This window comes from Acinonyx jubatus, chromosome E2 (genome assembly GCF_027475565.1).
Source record: "Acinonyx jubatus isolate Ajub_Pintada_27869175 chromosome E2, VMU_Ajub_asm_v1.0, whole genome shotgun sequence".
Taxonomy (NCBI): domain Eukaryota; kingdom Metazoa; phylum Chordata; class Mammalia; order Carnivora; family Felidae; genus Acinonyx; species Acinonyx jubatus.
Genome location: NC_069396.1, coordinates 7,943,943 through 7,963,626, shown reverse-complemented (window position 1 = coordinate 7,963,626; position 19,684 = coordinate 7,943,943). Strand labels below are relative to the sequence as shown.

The following is a 19,684-nucleotide window of genomic DNA, read 5'->3' as shown; positions in this document are numbered from 1 at the left end:
TTTTTCACTTCTACACCCAGCATCTAGTTCAGCACCTGACCCAAGACACATCTGATGCCTGAGTATGATGAGCAGGTGAAGCTGTTACTATGCTATGTTTACGTTCCTCTGCACGGAAACACACATTCAGTTAATTTTCCGACTCAAGTCCCACTTTTTACTCAGGTCCAGCTTCAAACTCACTATTTTTTTTTAATTTTTTTTTCTCCGTTTTTATTTATTTTTGGGACAGAGAGAGACAGAGCATGAACAGGGGAGGGGCAGAGAGAGAGGGAGACACAGAATCGGAAACAGGCTCCAGGCGCCGAGCCATCAGCCCAGAGCCTGACGCGGGGCTCGAACTCACGGACCGCGAGATCGCGAGATCGTGACCTGGCTGAGGTCGGACGCTTAACCGACTGCGCCACCCAGGCGCCCCTCAAACTCACTATTTAAATAACTTGACCTAACCCACCCATCTGATATTCATCCATTATTTCTTAGAGATATAAGGGAAGGCAGCATGTAGGCTACAGCACCTCTTTTAGGTCTACATGTTTGCATGTGTCTGGAGTCTGTCCGTTGCTTTTGCACATACATCAGTTCTGTCTCTCCAAAACAATACTCTCTTTACTACAAAACCAAATATTCTCATGAATATTGTCATTCCTTTGACCAAGGAGCCCACATTCTAAACTTTCATTTGTTTGTTTCTTTGCCTTGTTTCTGTGTCAAACCACATTAATCAGACTTCCTTCACGTTGCTAGTACACTAATCAGGAGGGATAATCAGGACGGTTGCTCTGAGTTATTAAAATGCCAGCCCAAACAAAGAAAATTAACACATTTTGTCATATTGTGGCTCCATCCCATCGATAAATGCATGAATCACTTCTATGTTTGAAATATCAAAAATGGTTTTAGAAACCAATAATACTTTCCCAGGCTTCTAGAAGTATACAGACCACAGATACCCAACCACAGCATGAAACAAGAAGAGTAATCATGAGTAACATGACTGTCAGTCAACTATGCACCAGGCACTTGTTTCAACTCTGCCACTTGCTATGGAACCTTAGTAAAGTCCCATGATCTCTCCATGTCTCAGGTTCCCATATATATAAAACAGGGACACTACACTGTCTTTCAAGGGGGGTTATAGAGGTTCCTGGGATTTAATAATATAATGAATACACTCCTCGCTAATGGGACCAGGGCATTTTTTTGGAACATGGTACTGCCCATTAAGTGGTAGGAAGCCATCACTATTTTTCAGACTTCCTTTAGCCCATTCTTTCTTCCAACTTTTTTGGGCACGACAACCCATGTCATTTCAGAGTAGGGAGCACTACATGTTAAGGAAGAAATGTAATGGGATCACATGGCCAAGAGAGGGAAGAATTAAGGCAAATGAGCTCGTAGGTTTCCATAAATCACAGAGCATTTAATTGGAAGTGGTGGTGTTTTCTATGACTGGAAGACAAGAGAACGGAGGCAGTTCATTACGTTGATGTGTCAGTCCTGATCAGGAGAGACTGAGAGCTGGAGAGAGGGCCAAGAGAGACTGATCATTCATTACTTAAACTTAAGCAAATCAATTAGTTGTTGATGAAGGCTCATGAGGAATCTACACTGTGCTATGTTCATAAGCAGGATTGTTGGTTGAGCTAGAGCTGCTCAGAGGAGCTTGGAGTGATTTTCCCAGTGAAATGTGATATTCTGGCTCTCTCTTGGGCTCACACTGAGACAGAAAAGAGGAAATAAAAAAGCCAACAAATTAATACTCCACCAATCCAGGTTTATGGAAGCCTTTGGGAGAAGAAGCCACTGATTACTTGGTTGGCTTACTCCAAATCTCCCAGTTCCATCATAAATGGACTTTGGAGTCGGCTCTAAGAAGTGAGGAAGCCCCACCCACCCTGATGTTCACCTTCACAACCTGTAGCTTCTCACCAGCCTTCTCCAACCTCCCACCTTGCTCCCTCCAGGAGTTTGGCGGCCACAGGTCACTGTTTTAGCACTCTGTGTTGGATTGTTTTCAATCATCTCATGGCCTGTGAATTGCACGGTTTAGAAGCTGCGGGCAATACTGGTGAAGAGCTTATGGAAGGAGAAAACACTTGAGAAAAACCTTTCCTCACTCGCTGTTTGTTGGAACTCAAGGCCATGAACTTCGCACGACTCTAAAATGAGAATGCGATATAATGACGTGTCAATATGCACATACACTCGTTATTGCCAACCATGAGTCTCCGAGGGTGATCCATTCCATTGAGAATCAAGATTTCCGTCCTAGGCCTTCCTTGCCATTCGATTTCCAAGCTGCATAACTTCAAAATTTTGAGTTGGCTTTAATTTCATTTTGTGAGAACTCAGTCTGAACCTCTACTACATTAAATATCAGATTCATTATTAATTTCTTAAAATCTTTAGTAATGTTTTAGCATGTAGCTAATGGTACCCACATCTGTCTCCTTAGGAATCATAAACAATGACTTGTAAACAACAGGTCTGAGAACACCAAAGCCTTTTTTTTTTTTTTTTTGAAACCATACATCTCTAGGGCAGACATGTATTATACTTACATAATGAAGCAGTTGTCTGACTAGCTACGTAACAACTCAGGTGTTTTTAAATAAGTAGGAAAAAATGTAGGATGGAAATTTAATTCTGCTCCTGGAGCAGGTTGATAAATCTAGCCAAACAGCTTTATTTTTTTACAGTACATTAAGGGAACATTTTTATTTAGTAGAGTCATAGATCTTCACATTATTGGGAAGTGTGTTCTTATATTGCGTTTTTGTCTCCAGAATTGCCTTACGAAGACATCTTTTCACTTGGAGTCCTATATTCTGGGGGTGGGGGGAAACTCTGCTCAAACTTGATTTGGATTAATTGGACACTACAGAATGGTGTCTTTATGCCCCTCACCACCAAAGTCTTTGTCTGAAGCAGAGTTTTGCTTTTAAAAGAATGGACAAGATTTTTGAAGCTGGATGATGAATACATGGTTTGCCAAACTATTCTCACAACTTTTATGTACTTTGAAAATTTCCATAAAAAACAGTTCTTTGAAAGGACCTGGCAATAAAAGGGGAAAGGTATATCTATGGAAAAACTATGAAAATCCATTTCCCATAGATACATTAACACTCACTGTGTCCTAGACTCTGAGCTGAGGGATAGATGGGAAACAAGAAACTGTCCTCAAGAAACTCATTCCCTGGTCGAAGTGAGAGAGGTTTGCTACAGACAGAATGTTTGTGTCCCCTCAAAGTTTCTATGTCAAAACCTAAACCCCAAAGAGACAGTTTCAGAAGGGGAGCCTTTGAGAGGTAATTAGGTCATGAGGGTGGAACCCTTATGAATGGGATTAGTGTCCTTAAAAAAAACAAAAACAAAAAAACAAAACATGAGAGAGATCATCCTTCTCTCTCTCTCCCCACACCAGGTGAAGGTGCAGTGAAAACCCAGCCATCTACAAACCAGGAGGCGAGTTCTCATCAGACACCAAATCTGCCAGCACCTTGACCTTGGACATCCTATCCTCCAGAACTGTGAGGAATCGGTGTTTGTTGTTGAAGCCCTCCAGTCAATGGTATTGTGATAGCGGCCTGAACTGACCAAGATGCCGCTGAAAGGAAAGATAGCTCTGGAAACCACATCAGCTGTGATGGGTTAAGGGGGGCCACAGTCAAATTGCTCTGGGAGCAAAGTTAAAGGGAAATGTATTTTAAGTTTTTGTTAATGTTTATTTATTTTTGAGAGAAAGAGAGAGAGAGAGCAAGGGTGGGAGGGCAGAGAGAGAGAGGGAGACACAGAATCCGAGGCAGGCTCCAGGCTCCAAGCTGTCAGCACAGAGCCCAACGCGGGGCTCGAACTGACAAACCATGAGATCATGACCTGAGCCACAGCTGGATGATTATTGACTGAGCCACCCAGGAACACCAAAGGGAAATTTATTTTAATTGTGGGACTCAAGGAAAATTTCCTAAAGAAGGTGATAATTGAAGGTGATCATGACTTTTATATTCCAAGGAAGGTATATACAAAATAGCACAAATACAGATTAAGAAGGATGGAGATACAAGTGATGTTCCATACTCCCTGCCCCCCTCCCAGAAGGGGTCTAGAGGAACATCAGAGTTGGGGGTTAGCAGGATTCAGAGGGAAATGAGGCTAGAAAGCTGAGTTAAAGGCATATCACATCCAAAGCGTTAAATCTCAGGATGAGGCATATGGAATTTAACTGGGAGAAGTAGAAACTCATTCAAGGGATGGGATAAAGGGAATATAATGCCACCAATTTGGTTTTTAAAAAATAACATTGGTAGCAACGTGAAGAATTTCAGAGTTGAAACTGAATTTTAGCCAGAAGTTAGCTCATTAGCCAGAGTGCCTTCAGCGATTTCAGAGCAACGCAGTGAGCCTGCATGAGGTTGGGTGGCGGGTGGACGAGAGAGGACGAGCTGCGCGCAGGACACAGAGAAAGGTTTAGAAAAAACCCAGCACACTAATTGGGTGGGATGATGCAAGGCCTGTTGCTACAGTGCTAGTTGCCAGACTCCCAAAATGCACCCACCCACCTGTGACTTAGAAGGGTTTTCTTGCTGTGTTCAATCCCAGCTGGAAACTGGCACCTAGCTCAACTGGAGGATCAGTGAAGGGGCAGAAAAGGTCAGAGAGAAAGAGGGAGAGAAACCGAGAAAGAGAATGAATGGGCCATGTGGGATAAGGTGAGGAGGGTTCCGAGAAAAAGGAACCACTGATGGTCAAAACAAGGACAGCCCATTCAAGGCCTTCACCAGGGAATATGCACAGTTGAAGGGACCAGAGACAGATCTTGTTGCCATAGCAACATAGCCTCTTATTTCCAGCTGGCTCTCTCATTTCTGTACCATGACTCCTGCAAGCTGAGAGTCACCCAGGACCAGAACTTCTTCCTAAGCCTCACCTGGGCCTGTCTCACTGCATATTGACTACTGTTCAAGGAAGCACTCAAGGCTAGGACACGAGTCAGAGAGTCACTACCATCAGAATGGTGCGTCTAAGTGAAGTCCAAGTTTTCAGTCATTGGATATTTATTCTTATCAACATCCCTAAGATTTTTCCCATGTTGGCAAATGATGAAATGGAGGCACATTTGTTGTTGTTGTTGCATTGTGTCTCTCCCCAACAGATGTGTTGGAGCTGGAATTTGAACCAAGCTTGACTCAGATGTGCCCTCTTCTATGTGGTACTTACATGGTACTGTGACACTGCCCCACAAGCACAGGCCTTGCATCAGAAGTCCTAGTGCCTTTCATTCATTCATTCATTCATTCATTCATTCATTCATTCGGTAATCATATGTTGAGCGTCAACTAAATGTCAGGCACTGTGCTAGACATCGGGGAAATGGTGTATACATACAGATACAATTTCTGCTTCTACAGAACTTATGGTCTGGCGAGACAGAGATGCATTTCTCAAATAATAAACGAAGCCAAAGAAAGAAAATGAAGACCAGCACTCCAGGGAAAGAAACACTGTCCCATTAGGGTTCACAATGGCCTAGGGATATTTACTAAGCACCTATTCCATGCCAAACCCTGAACTAAACCCTGAAGATACAGAGAGAAGGTGGCCTGTCCTCCAGGAACTCACTGCCCGGAATGAGGAGTATGGAAACACAGCAAAGCGGCGTGATGGGTGCCAACAACGTAGAACAGAGCAGTTAGCTGTTTAGACACAGACCTAGGATCAGAAAAAGGTTCTCAGAGGCTGTTGCCTCTGAAATGTCCAGCAGAGAAGGAGCACAGGTTCCTCGGGACCCTGTAGAAAAACGCCTTCAACATGGTGCACAGAGTCAGAACATTAGAATGGCAGATCTTGAAAATAAAGAAGGTCTCTGAGTTTACAGCCCGATCGCAGCATGTTGGTGGAAACTTAGGGTTATTTGTTTTTTTTTATTGTGGCTGAGGGCTAATTTTCATTGCCACAGACCAGCTGTGCATTTCTAAACCAATGTGTATCAACAGCTCCTTAAATTAAAAAAAAAAAAATGTAAATGCTGTGATTAAAAGAAAAAGAAACTCTCAATTCCTACCAGGAAAGAATATGCAAATTGGCTAACTGAATCCTTGTCTCGATGCAATAGGGAAGAAACTCAGCACTATGTCCCTCACTGGTTCCTGGTGGCCAACAGGAAGCACTAAGTCTGACTGGATATGACAGAGGACCTCAGATTTGCAGCCACAACACCCTGTCACGTTGTGTGGCGAGAATCAAGTTCAAGAACTCCTCCGTGGCTGGAAAGAGTTTGTTTTAACCAAAGAAGCTAGGGGTCGATGGCCTCTCAAATGAAACAGATAAGGCAAACAGAGGGTTCTTGTCAGAAACAAATGTTATGTCTCTCCCTCCCGAAAAGCTTACAGATATTATCAGTAGGAGTCTAGTTGGGCCTAAAACGAGTCCCTGAGAAGTAATATTAACCAGACGCTTGGCAGATCGTTTATTTATCTCCCCCTAAATTCAATAAAGAGACCCATATATAAATAAGGGAAAATAATGCGACTGTTAGTAATTTATCACTGGATAGAAAGCCATTGTTGTCCTTATCTCTGCAATGATGTTCTATTTCCACTGGTAATGAATTACAGGGTTGCCACATCCTTCCCCTGTGACAGTGGAGACAAGCTAGGTGCTACAGCTCAGACCCTGTGCTCCAGAGACCCAGTGGCAGCCATCTTGGGCCCAGCCCTCTGCCTGCGGGTTCCTATGTGAGCAGTCCTAGGTCAAGAACTAGAATGCTCCACACACTCTACTTACGAAAAAAGACATTATTTCTTTAAAAAACAAACAAAACATAACATTTATTCTTATCTTTTAGGTGCCTCTGAGGAAGACATGGTTAAGGACTCATAAATGAGGCAGCGTTTTATTCATTATATCCATAGTTCCTAGCTTCCTTTTGGCCATACTGAAAGAATATGTTCAACTTGGCTTCAGAGAAATGAGTGATATAACAAAATTTGGAATTCATGAGAGCTGAGGGTCTAGGAATCAAAACGATGGTTTGTTGGAACAAGGTGTTAATTTTATTGATGATGCTAACAATGATGATGATGGGTAGTATTTACTGCATACTCATCATATTCCAGGCATTATTTCAAGCACTTTATATAGGTTATTTCATTTAGTTCTTCCTACAAACTTATGTGTGGGTATTATATTTAATTTTTATTTTACAAAGGAGGAAACTAAATATCTTGCCCTCTGTCACAGAGCTAGTTAGCTGTGAAGGAGGACTTGAATCCAGGGCTCTGACTCTATCGTCCTTCCTGGTGGCTGAGTTGGACAAACCTAAGATATACCTTCTGGTTGATGTGCATGAAGAGGAAGTGAGGCCGAAATCACTATTTGGTATCTTAAAGGGTAAAGTCAAGCATATGCACTTCTTAGGGCTACTAGAGTCATTAACATTTTCAAGAGTGAAGGTGACATGGCCAGGCTTGAATTTTAGGAATCCTGGTCTCTGAAAGCACTTCAGGAAATGCACAGGAGTGACAGTACGGAGTCCATGAGGTAGGGAGGCAAATAGTCAGGCTACCAAGTAGTTGAGGTAGGAGAGGATGAGGACTTCAAAGAAGGTAATGGCCATGAAGGTGGACAGAAGCGCATATTCCCAAGGACAAACTGGTGGGATGTTCTGTCCCTAAGCATGAATTGTCTGTGTTACAAGGCTACCCTCTGGGTCCCCTATCTTAGTAGCATCATTCATTAGCCTCTTAAGAAAGTATACTGTATGTTTTGTTGTTAAGTATACTCAAGAAAGTATACTGGATGTATACTGGATGTTTTGTTGGGACATTCGGATCCTTTCTCAAACCTTTCTGACATTCCTAGGGAAGGGACAGGCCATCTTGAAGCTTTAGAATCACAAATGGAACACCCACCAATTAAGCCACAATACTTAGTATCTCTGCTGGGAGTTGTCCTGCCCCATGCATTCTATCCATCTGGCAATAGGAGTGGGTCCCTGGCTAAAAGGAACTAAAAGACACATGGTATGTGACCCAAAAAGGACTAAAGTCTCTTTCCTGGAAAATACAGAACAGATACAAAGAAATCTCAGCTTGGGTCTGTCTGGTCTTGAGAGTGGACGTGTGGGTGGGCATTTTCAGTCATGCGTGCTAGAAAAGAAAGACTACAGCAAAGAAGAGGGGAAGACTAGGTACGTAGAGAGAAGCAAAGACAAGACCTAGGAGAGTCCTGATGACATGTTTGGATTTAAACCCAAGACCAACAGTGGCTCCTTCCCTGCCCTTGAAGATCATGTTCTACCCCAAAGCCTTATAATACAAACTTTTCCCTCCCGCGTTCATCTAGGTAAAGCCGATTCCAGTTGCTTGGAACCAAAAGACTCCTAACTAAGAAGGCCCCAGTGTGTCTAACTTGTTCTACAGCACCAGTGAGATATTCTTGATTTCCTTTCACCCAGGTTCTTCCCTAGGGTCTCGTGAATTAACCACCTTCTTGGAAAGGGAATGAAGGAAATAATAAACAATGCCCTCTGAGGCAGTATTATATCCTGTGAGCAAAGGATATAATTCAAGCAAATTCAAGCGACTGCTCAATTGCTGAGTATCTCCTACATTCAGGAATGGTACTAGATATAAACACAAGGTCTGAGTTACATGCATGATGGGCTTTACGAAGGGTAATTAGAAAGTACAAGAGGGTTATTTGTGTTTTTGTGGACTAATCTATGAACATGCATCCTTCTCAGTGAAAGTTATGACTGCGTAAGTCCTCACCATCAAAGAAAAGTCTTTTTGCCCTCTCTCTGGGCCATACCATTGTAGCTGTGCATACTGAATACTGCTGGCTGAACTGATGACCCTCTTCACATCAGACAAGTAGAATCTAGCACTTCTCAGGGACCCTGAGGCTGCCAGGATGCAGCACACCCTACCTTCAATGGCATTTTCTTCATCCCCCTGCCCAGAGTGCAGAGAATATAACTCTTACTCATCATTGAGCTACAAACCATCTTCCCTATACCTCTCTAAGTCGTGGGAGCTGTAACTCAATTTTGCTTTGATTTTTTGGATATCCACTGAGGCTTTTTTCTTTGTAGAGAGGCCACTCAGAGACAATGTACCTGCTCATAATTCCTCCTTCGGAGCCAGCAAAGTTGCCATTACACAGATATAAATAAGGAATACTCTATAAATCGCTTCCCCCCCAGCCTGGGCAATGAAGCCGACAGAAAACACTCGGCTTCTGGTTTGATACTGGGCTTTCCCCACAGATGTTACTTGTCTTAATGTTTCAACACCACATGATTTCGAGAGACTGTGTCACAGACCCCATGAAAATAATAACGAAGAACGGAGTGTGATTTATCCTGACCCAGAGCTGAGGACATGAGAAATGTTCATAATTCAGCTGTCACTTGGGCTAAGTAGAACGACCTTGGTGTTACTCTGGGTTCCAAGAAGCATGTGCTCCGGCATCTAATTGACATTGGGAATACAGAGAATATGGCCTTGAATAGTGGAGGCATCTCTGTGACTCAGACAGCCCTCTGAAGCCCTCAGCACTATTCCCTCTATCCCGTAATCAGAGTGGGGTGCTATTTAACATCCGAAGATGGTCCTTCTTCAGAAAGAGTACTGGAGCTAACATCTCGAGTACTTACTATACGTTCTGCCACTGTGCTAAGCGTCCTATATAGATTATGGTACAACAACCTTCTGGGTTAATTCAGGATTTTGCATATGAAGGAACTAAAGCACTGAGAGATTAAATACAACTTGCTCCATTATTCAGGGAGTGTGTGTGACTTCAATCCAAAAGGCCTGACTCCACAACCTGTACCCTAACCACTACTTCCTCATGTGTCACACACCAGCCTGCAGATGGCCACCTTTGTGGATAAAAGAGATGAGGGAAGGGAACAGATATGCGAGTACCTATGATGTGACAGACACTATGCTATGTGCTGGCCACGCTATGCACATGATTTTGCCTAACTGGTAAAATGACCCTGTGAAACTCTGAGCTTGAGTGGCTTGCTCATGCTGCTACAAGAGGAGCTCGTACTTAAACCCACGTCTGCCAGGCTCCAAAGCTGGGGCTCTTGGTGCTATGCAACAAGGTCGTCCCATTCTTTTCAAACAATTAATTCCCTATGAGATGCATCCTTTAAGGGAAGAGGGAAGGGAAGAGGGAAGGGAAGAGGGAAGGGAAGGGAAGGGAAGGGAAGGGAAGGGAAGGGAAGGGAAGGGAAGGGAAGGGAAGAGGGAAGGGAAGGGAAGGGAAGGGAAGGGAAGGGAAGGGAAGGGAAGGGAAGGGAAGGGAAGGGAAGAGGGAAGGGAAGAGGGAAGGGAAGGGAAGAGGGAAGGGAAGGGAAGAGGGAAGGGAAGGGAAGAGAAGAGGGAAGGGAAGGGAAGGGAAGGGAAGGGAAGGGAAGGGAAGGGAAGGGAAGGGAAAAAAAGAAGACAAAAGTGTGACACTTATCTGAAAGGTTACGAAATCTGAAATAACTTGGGATGGATATATTTAACCCTGGGGACTCCCCATACCTGTATCCCCACCCCACTAAAGCGAGTCTTGGCCTACCTCCAAGTCCTGAAGATATTCTCCGATGTTTTATTCTAGAAAGGTTTAGATTTAACCTTTAAGTCTAAGACCCATCTCAAATCAATTTTTAAGCATGGCGTGAGGTAGGGGTCAAGAGTTACTTTTTCCTATATGCTTATCTGGATGTTCCATGAAAACCAACTGAATATATGTGAATCTGTTTTGGTACACATTTTTGTTCTGTTGAACCAGTTGTCTACCCAATGCCACAAAGTCTAGAAGAAAATAAAGGGACCCAGCATCTTCTAGTAAAAAAATTGCCTACTATTCAGAGCTAATATTGCCCATGTTTTGGTCTATTTTCTTTTGTGTGTTCACACACACATTTTTAACATAATTCTTATGATACTGTATATATAAATGTTTATCTTGCTCTTTTTTTAACTTAACATTGTAAGACACCAACTTTCCATGTCATTAAATATCTTTTGAAAACATTATTTTTTTATGGCTGCATATGTGCCATCATTTCTATTTAACATAATTTATTTAACCATTTTGGCATGCATTCCATTCCCACATTTTTGCTATTTATAAATAATGTTGCAATGAACATACTTGTGTATAAATATTCATATGCATTTCTGACTTTTCCCCAAGAAGAAAAATGGCTGTGTCAAAGGGCATGACCTTTGCTTAGGCTCTCTCTACATCCTGCCAAATTACTTTCCATATCAATTGTATAATTTAAACTCCCTCCAGCACTTTATAGGAGTGCTTATTTTTCTGCATTCTTGCCAAACCTATTACCACTTTTAAATCTTTGCTAATTGTATAGCTAACGTGGCTTTATTCATAGCTTAATTTGCTTTAACTTACTTTCCAGGGAAACTGAATATTTTTGCATATTTAGCCATGTGCACGGCTTCTTCTGTGTCTTGTCTTGCTTGCACCTTTAGCCCAAGGTACGGCTATTAAGAGTTTAGTGATTTTTTTTTCTTAATGATCCCTATGTTCAAGACCTCTTAGGAATGCATTTTTAAAAACCCCTTGTCAGATAAAGAGTTCTGATATTTCTTCAGGAAGTTTTAGATACCCATCTATAATGTTCCTCTTCGCAGGGAGCTCACGGTGAAACAGGACAGCAGACACTGCCTGCAAAAAACTACAGTGCCCACAAAAAACAAGGGAATTCAGATGAACTGCTCTGGATATTCTGATAAGGGAGAGGACATTGCCAGCAGTCCCAGCTTTGTGGCTGTGACTCGATGTAGGCATTGCGACAGAGGCTCTCAAATTGGAAGGCCCATCAGAATCACTTGGAGAGCTTGTCAACAGAGAGGCTGGTGGTCCAAGGTGGGGCCGGAAAAGTCTGTGTTTCTGACATGCTCCCCATGAACTCAGCGCTCTGGCCCTACACGGGCAGAAACCACTGAACTAGGAGAAGTTGGGAAGAAAGAGAGAAGAGTTCCAAGTGAGAAAATCATCTGAGCAAAAGCTTGCATCTCTTCACTTAGGAGTCCAGTCTCACTGACTCTCAGGATAACCAAGAAACAAAACCGGCAATTGGGGATTTTTCTCTATGTTCCCGTATTAAAGGAATTCACAGAGAGAGCTGTGGATTCCTCGGACATGTAGCACGCATTGCATTTTACCCCAGGCTTATATACAACATACTTCTAACTACAACGAAAGGGAGGAAGCAAGTCCCATCCTCAGTCATTCTGGCCCACACTCAAATTCACTCTGTACTAACACGTTTTCATCTATCCGCGCTTTCGTCTTTACTTAAATTTCTTTTAAAAATCACCTTTTATTTTTAAATGACCTACTGTGAATACACAACTGGAGTTATTTCTCCTAAGTTACAAGGTATGTGTAAACATAAATATTGTGAGAAGAAAACCTTGTTATTAAACTTTAATTAGACGTCATTGCCAAGCATAGTTCTCAAGCCTGAAGTCTGCGAATGTTTGTTAAAAAGGGGCCATCAGTAGGAAAGCCTGAGTGGCTCAGTCAGTTAAGCATCTAACTTGGGCTCCTATCATGATCTCATGGTTTGTGGGTTCAAAGTCCCGGGTCGGGCTCTGTGCTGACAGCCCAGAGCCCGGAGCCTGCCTTGGATTCTGTGTCTCCCTCTCTCTTCCCCTCCTCACTCACCCTCTGTCTCCCAAAAATAAACAAACGTTAAAGACAATTTTTTTTTAAAAGAAAAGGGGCCATTAGTAGAAATCAAAAAGAGCCGGAAGTACCTGAGAAAATACAAGATATCCAGATGTCAGAGAAACACATTCTTTGTGTAAGTATGGCTTATGTAGTATTGGGGACATACTTATACTAAAAATATATTTGTTGCTTATCTGAAAAATTTAACTGGGTGTCTTAGATTTTTATTTGCTAAAATTGGCAAGCCTAGAAAGGGACTGACAATTTACACCAGCATCGCGCTGACCTTTTCTCTGAGACACCTTCAGAAATATTGAAAGAAAACTGAAAAGGAAATAATTATCTTACAATGTGTGATAACATTATTTAATGCCTTGTCTACTAGGTACCAGCTGGACCACAGGTACCAAAGTGGAAAGGTCCCTCTGGGAATAGAAGTCCCTGGCTTTGTAAAATGCTGCCTTAAAGCATGGATTGAAAACAGAATGAGAAGACAGATCTTCGACCATCTTGGGCTCCCTGTAGCTAAGACTGGCATCTGTGCTTTTGAAGGAATTGACTGATCTAACATTTGCATATAGGAGCAGAGGATCTATATCCTTGTGAGGGCCACAAAGGGGGCTTCGGGCAAGAAGAAAATGGTGGGTTAATGGGCAAGTCCATGAGCAATCAGCCTGACTAATGGGGAAAGTTTACACACGAATGGCTGGGCTTTCCAACCAGCTTTCTTTAAGAAAACCATCAAATCCCTAGACGTCAATTGAAGTTAATAAAAAATGCTGAAGTGTTTCTGCTTGCCTGCAAAATATATTCCTTTCTGGGTTAAAACTAACTGCTGATAATTTCAATGCCTGCTAACAAACACTTTCTCAGAAATGATACACAACCTGAGAGATTCATAAGATTGTATTCCATTGACGTCATATGTTGTCAGGTCTGAGTGTGGTGCCTCTCTAAGGAGATGCTAAGATTTTCTCTTAGATTTGTGTGTTTCCCCCACACGATGGGACCTGAAGGAAAGCATGAGATCTACCAAGCTGGGAGGCAGAAGTGAAGATCACAAGGTATATCCAGTCTCTACTCACCATGTGGACCCTTCCGAGAGGCAGTAATCTAAACTGGGATCTCTTCATCTCCTCTGCTGGATTATCCCACCATTCAACCTCCCCTATAGATCTGGGAAGTTGGACTGGTTCTCACAATCAGGAACCAAACGGGGCAGCTTCGGACACAGACTGCCAGCAACTGCTTTCAGTTGAAGGCCGAGTGTCACCTTAATGGGACTGGATGGCCTCTGATCGCAGCAAGAACTTAAGAGTAACCGACTAGGTCCCGTTACTACGTATAAACGACCACAACAAAAGAAAGGAAGAAAGAAAATGGTTCTGGGTAACAGCAGGGCAGCCTGCCAGGTGGTTTACATCAAACAGCATCTGTTGATCCTACATCATTCCCACTTTACAGGTGGTAAAACTGAGGCAAAGTAACTCAAGCAACTTACCCATTCTACTGTCTCCAAACCCCCCAACACAGTAAGCAGGAGAGACAGAAAAGAAAAAGCCTTCAACGTGCAGACCTCCTGGCCACCCTCTCCTTACGGCAGAGATGGAAGGCTCAGGTGAAGGCACCAGGCCGCTTCACTTACTCGGTAGCTTTTTCTTGTAACACAATCGCCGAGCAATCTCCTGATTGCAATTCGGCTGCGGGTGCAGCTACTCAAAGGCTAGAAACTGGGCCGGTTGTGCCAACGTGAACCCTTCCATTTGCAAAGCACTGGCAATCCTGGGGCTGCAAAAAGGAACCTGGACCTTGAATCATGGTGATTTTACCAAAGCGTTGCCAACAGATGGCTGGTGGGCCCGCCCCTCCTCCCCGCTGCCAGCCTTGCCAACATGTGAGAGCGGACTTCCCCGTTCTCTCTCTGTGCAGATCAGAAAGTCCAGGGAGTGGATCTGTGGGTGGCAAAGAGCCTTCCTCTGGCAGACCTAACTCCATCTTTGTCCTCGCTGCTGCTCATCTAGGAGTCTCCGGGCTCCTCACTGCTTCCTTTCAGACTCTGCAATGTACCATTCCTGTGGGCCCCAGCAAAGGCCATGAATATTCCCTGTCTTCCTTTATTCAGAAGAGGTCAGGAACAGCTCTTCCCTTTTCAAACTTCAAAGCAAGCGCCCCCAATTTCTATCCATGTGCATTTGGGAAGCAACGAAAGCCAGCCGGTTTAACCACTTAGCATTGCATAGTTTTTTTTATTTATTCTCTTACTTTATAAGAGAAGTGGAAGTGAATTAAGAATACCAAGCTATAGCTTACATTTATGGAAGGTAGGATTTGTAGTTCCATTTTTTTCCCTTGTTTTGGCTTATTTGTATTTTCTGAACTGTCTTCAATCGCCAACTATTGCACTTATAATATTCTAAAGTATTTTAAAACACAAATAAGAATAAAAAGAAGCCCCAGGCAGCTTCTTGCATTACATCTGGACGACTGCTGACATTCTAGGATCAGAAATTGAAACCGAAATGTCTACTGAGTCCAGCGGGAGACAAGACAGCCTTCATTCTGACAGGAAAGGGGAGTTTACTCTTGGTCCAAAGGGACTGCTCTGAGATCAAATTGATCCCCAGCTGGCTCTGCGTGGAGATTGCTGCTGTGTGAGGGCAAGTGAGTCAACCTTAAGGTCAGACTAGGTGGTGACAAACAACAGAGTTCCTCTGGGGAGACAAAACCAATACATGTCCCTCCCCGCAATCCAGGGGCCCTGGCCGGACTTACACGTCCCTCCCCGCAGCCCAGGGGCCCTGGCCGGACTTTTGCTGGGGTCCAGACGGCCTCTTCTGGAGGGTCAGGACATTCCTACCTTGTGTCTCTCCCCCCTCTCCCTCCCCCGCTTATCTTTCTCTCCCTCTCCGGCTCCCTTCCTCTCCCTCCCTCTCCCTTCCTCTCTCCCTCTCTCATTAATGTTTGTGGGATGCCAGCCAGGAAGAGATCCCTGATTGGGTTTAGGGCTTATCACAGGACTAACCTTGGGGACAGGCAGGCTCCAGGCTTTGAGGGATTTTCCTGTAAATCACCACGATAACAAACTCACAAAAACATCCAGCTTTGGGTTGAAATAATAATAACAACACATTTTTCCCCCGTGCTTTGTCAGGAATTTTGCTAGAAGGGCTGTGCACGCTCGTTTATTAAATGTTTCTGACGACGTCTTGAGCGAATGTTATAATGGCCATCTTACAAGAGGGTAGACAAAGTCTTGGGCTGAAGGACTTGCTAGGGTCACAGAGCTAGAGCCCGACAGAGGGGGAGCTGCTTCAGCGGGGACCCCACACGGTCCCTTCTGCTCTCAAGCTTTGTGATCCTGAAGATTCCGTCCCACGTGGATGTGAGCAGCACCACCTGTGCAGACAGAATGGTCACATCCGTATACGTCTACCTCCGCTGCGGTCCTTTTTCTCCTTGCAGCCCTTGCCTTCATTTCCTTTGTGATCACGGGTTAGTCTCTTCACTTGTTTGAGTCTTACTGTCTCAGCCACACAACCACGAGCAAGAATCTGTGTCACGGGACTTCGAGCAGGGAACGCCGATGGCCGGCAGGGAGATGCAGCCTCACTTGCGTGGTTAAGAGTTTGGCCCCCGGGGCAGACTGGCCGCCCTGGAATCCCAGCTCTGTGACTGTGGGCGAGCGGCTGAATTCTGTTCCTCAGTGGAGAACAAGAACACGTACCTCAGAGACTCATTATGTGCTTTTAATAAGTGATCGTATGAAAGGGGCTTTGTGACAGTGCCTCGTATGCTCCCCGTGCTGGGGTGCTGCGATTATGTTCTTAAGAAAAGCACCTTAGCACAATAAACGCGTGTTAAGTGCTTACTGATGGAAAGGGACATCCCCACGGCTTTTATCTGCAAGAAAGTTAGACCACCATTTTCGCAGGCTGCATGTCGATCTGAATTCCAGACCAAAAGAGCGTGACTTGGAGAAGCCAACGCAACAGCGACTCCAGACTGAGATCTCAGTGTCTTACAGTAATCCCTGGCCTCCTTCCCGAGCCTCCAAGGGAGGCTCAGGGGTCCTGCGGGCAGAGGCAGCTGTGACCCGAAGCAGGAGGAAATGCCCGTGTAACCTGGCCAGGGATTCCGAGTCCGCCCCGGGCTTCGCAAGCAGCCGCTCTCTCCCTCCACCCCGCAGCCAGGGGCAAACTCCAAGAAACTTTACGCACAAAAAAGCAATTTACTTAGCCGGTCATTTTCTAGATTGGCTCAGCAATTATTTCGGCTCTTTGTGTTTAAGTGAGTGTTTTTTCTGTCCCTGTCCAGTGTCTTTCTGCTTCACCAGATAGGGAAGCCTCGGCAGCATTTTCCCTCCAGAGAGCTGAGCCCTCACGGCCACAGAGGCTGGGGGACGAGGCGGGCGGAGCAGGGGCAGTGGCTTAGTGAAAGCCAGAGTTGCAGGTCCAGAGGGTCGCTGAGGCTCTCGGGCGGCGACTACAAAACGTGGACCAAGCAGCAGAATCACCTGGATGGCACGCACCCTAGTGAGCGTGGATATTTGGGCCCTTCCAGACTTTCTGCCCCAGCAGGTTCGGGGTAGGGGCAGTTGGTGCGCTGGTAAATTTTGCAACCAGCTTTCTTGAAGAAGAAGAAAGACGAGGAAGAAGGAGGAGGAGGAAAAAGAGGGAGGAGGGGGAAGAGGGGGAGGGGGAGGAGGGGGAGGGGGAGGAGGAGAGGAAGAGGAAGAAGAGGAGGAAGAAGAAACCCCTGCTTTGCGGCACTTGCTGATTTCCTGGTGTAAGTATTCTCACTTTGGCAAATTTCAGCTTCCCATGTGATAACGTCACTGAGCAAAGCTGGGAACAGAAGTGGCCCCTCGGCACCTGTGAGCTGGTAAGAGCTGGTTCCAGGACACCATGGGGACAGGGCCAGGAACCTCATGTTTATTAGGCTCTCCTGGATGATTCTGACGCAGGGGACATGGTACCAGGCTTTTCAGGAGAAGCAGAAAGAGATGGAAAACCGCTACAATTCTGAGCAGAGAGCCAACATTAATGCGTTTTGCTTTCTTTGTCTGGAGGCAGCCCTCCAATCTCCAAATAGCCACGTAGCACCATCACCACGTTTGTCATAACCGTTTACAATCTGCACTGTTCGTTCCTTGTTTTTAATTTACTACTCTAGCCTTTCCCTTAATCATGTTATGTAAGATGCTTCAAATACCACTGAGTGTGAAACAACTACTATTTGCCATCTATAAAAAGAAGACATGAAGACATGATAACAAAAGCCATACTGTTAAATTCTAGTTATATACCACCCCCTGTCTAGCGTTCTGAGCCTCAGGCCTGATTTCTCTTTGTTAACAAGCATTAGAGAGGTGTGGAAGTCCTATTAGCACCAAATGGTGATATTCTCCTTCAGATAATTAGGACTGAAAAAGACTTGAAAAGGAAGTGACTTCCTCTCTAGGAGAAAGAGTATACAAAGAAGGCTTATCGGCATAACTTAAAACATCTTCCATGCCAAATAACACTAAGCCCCACTTCACTGAGCCTTCTAGAAAATGACATAATCGAGGTGTCCGGTGGTGATGACGGTGAAGGTGAGTTATCCATCACTGACCTCTTGCTATGTAACACACTTTAAGCTGAGCACTCCACTTATATCACCTCTAATTGCAGGGAAGGGAAGAGAAGCTTGGAGAACTATTACACTTGGCCTCCATCTCGTATTGATCACGGAGCCAGGATCTGACCCTAAATCTTGCTGATTCCAGAGACCTTATTAAGAATCCACACGTCAAGGTTTGCAGTCGGTTTCCTTCTTTTCCTCATCGCTTTGTGGGAGGATCGAGTCACATTACATCCACAAAACACCTGACCCACATCCAGCTACTGGTATGCTCATGCAAGATGGTGGGTCCCGTCCTTCCTATGATGATCTCCACATTCCCTGAACAGACCCCCGTAAGTGACTCTTCTCTTCAAAGTAGTCCCAAAGCAGAGGCCTCTTTAGCCGCAAAACAAAGTAAGGCCACGTGTTGTACACAGAGGTTTTATCATTACTCATATGCCCCTTAGTCCTCTGACCCCCCGTCTATGGCTAAAATAAATGGAGAAACATTAACTTGGCTCCCAGCTGATAAGATGTTGTTTTCCTTCTCATTGACCTCAAGATAACAGTTTTGAACTTTGATAAGGCGTTTCTTCAGTTCTTAGTTCTATACTAAGAGTTGACAAGAAGTCACTGGAATCAAATTCTGAAATTAGAAAAGGAGCCAGAGGACACATAAAGACAGTGGGTTTTCTGCACAATTGATTTTAGAATGAATGGGAAGGCAAGACAGAGAGAGCGTGACAGACCCCACAGACCCCTGGCTTCCAACTCAAAGTACTCGACCTGACAACCTGTATGTCCCTCATGTTCCTGATCCTAAGACTGCCACAGACCTCCCAGAGCTGAGGCTGGTGGGTGAGACAGTCCACTACCAGTGCCTGAGGTCGTGAAAGCTATTACCAGGGACAAGATGCTTAGCCTCAGTGGGTCTACAATGGGAGACAGAGACCTATTTTCTACCTGTCACATCAATATAATGATGGCACTAACAACAGTTTTGATATTAATAGTAATGACACAATTTTTGAAATTAGATGAACTACATCTGAAAAATGTCCTCACAGTCTCTAAGTAATTCTATAAATGTTAGAGATTAATGTCCCCCATCCCAGAAGGGGCTGTTACCGAGAGGCTGAGGCAAGGAGCGGTTATTCACCCACAGTTGGTACACACGAGGCACCTGCTGTGTGCGTGTTTCACATCAGGTCACCATCCAACATGCTGTGATTTTTCACTCTCACTATGCAAATGTGGGAACCGAGATTCAGGAAAGTTAAATATCTTACTCAAGGTCACATGACTGGTAGGTAGGAAAGCCAGTACTCAAACCCAAATGTTATGGGCTAAATTGTGTTGCCCACTC

General features: G+C 44.4%; 2 long non-coding RNA genes across 5 annotated transcripts in view; one reads left to right on the top strand and one right to left on the bottom strand.

The window, feature by feature from the left end:
• Nucleotides 1-19,684, bottom strand: part of LOC106984023 (uncharacterized) — a 798,380-nt gene that overhangs the window by 540,110 nt on the left and 238,586 nt on the right. The gene's annotated exons all lie outside the window — the stretch shown is intronic.
• LOC113604357 (uncharacterized) lies at nucleotides 16,947-18,640 on the top strand. Its single transcript, XR_003426257.2, has 3 exons — nucleotides 16,947-17,246; nucleotides 17,529-17,595; nucleotides 18,387-18,640. It is a non-coding gene; the product is annotated as an uncharacterized LOC113604357 (long non-coding RNA).